Source organism: Propithecus coquereli, unplaced genomic scaffold (assembly GCF_000956105.1).
Source record: "Propithecus coquereli isolate 6110/MARCELLA unplaced genomic scaffold, Pcoq_1.0 Scaffold77, whole genome shotgun sequence".
Lineage (NCBI taxonomy): Eukaryota > Metazoa > Chordata > Mammalia > Primates > Indriidae > Propithecus > Propithecus coquereli.
Window position 1 is genome coordinate 3,760,315 of NW_012153840.1, and position 1,121 is coordinate 3,761,435.

Sequence of the window (1,121 nt, forward strand, 5' to 3'; positions counted from 1 at the left end):
GAAGTTTCTAAAATGGGCTGGTGCAGAGGGAAAGGAGTTTGGCTTGGGGGTTGGTGAAGAGGGAATTCTCCTGCCAGTCTGAGGCTCATCTTACCCACTCCCTGCCATTCTTTCACTTCAGCGCTGGCACCTCCCAGACCACCTGCCTAGGCCATAAAAGCTGGGGGTTTGATGGGGGAGGGAAGGAAAAGATAATTTTTGAACTTTGGTCCTCCTGCAAAGCTGGAGAGATACATATTACCCTTTCCCATTTCACAGATAGGGTTAACTTGGTCCAGAGAGGCAGACCCACCAGTCTAGGCCACACAGCTCAGAACCCAGGCCTGGTGACCCCAGGCACAGTGCGACCAGCTGGGCCTCTGTGGGACCAGCAGCTGATCTCTGCCCGGTGGATGCCAGTTCCGCGGAGAGCCCCGGGCCAGCATGGAAAGTGCTGACTGGCCCTGGCCTTCCTTCGAGCCACAGCGGGGCCCTGGCAGCTGCCTGTCTTGCTCACCCTCCCACCTCACTCAGATGGGTCAAGTGCGGGTGGGGGAGGGGAGAGGGAACACCAGCCACTCTCTCTCCTTGGAGCCCCGCCCAAAGTCGGGTCAGCAGCCCCTGGCTCTCCCCAAGAGCCTGTGGGGATTATCCCTGGAGCAGAGTCAGAGTGACCCGGGTCCCACTCCTCTTGGCAACAGGGGGTGGCGCACGGGGAGTGCGCTTTGGCAGCGGGCGGGCACGGGGGTGCCGGCGTATGTCCAGGACACGCCCTATGGAAACCGCTCCGGGGGCCCGGTGGTAACTGAACTTAGACGTCAAGTGCCGCCGGCCCAGTCCGCACAGCAGGTCTTATCTTCTGGTCTCAGAAATAAGCTTCCCGGGTGGGGTTGCGTTTGGCAACGACAACTCAGCCACCCCTGCCGCTCCCGCCTCTCCCCGGGATTTTCCAGCGGGTTAATTTCCTGTCCCGGTAAATCCTTTCGCGAATCCCTCGCCCCTCCCTCCCCGCTGTCCGTCCCCGCCGCCCGGGCTCCCCGAGTCGGTCCGCGCCGCGCTCCGTCGCCCCCGCGCGCCCGGGCGGTCCGCGCCGCGCTCCGTCGCCCCCGCGCGCCCGGGCGCACGCCCTCCTCGCCCGGGCC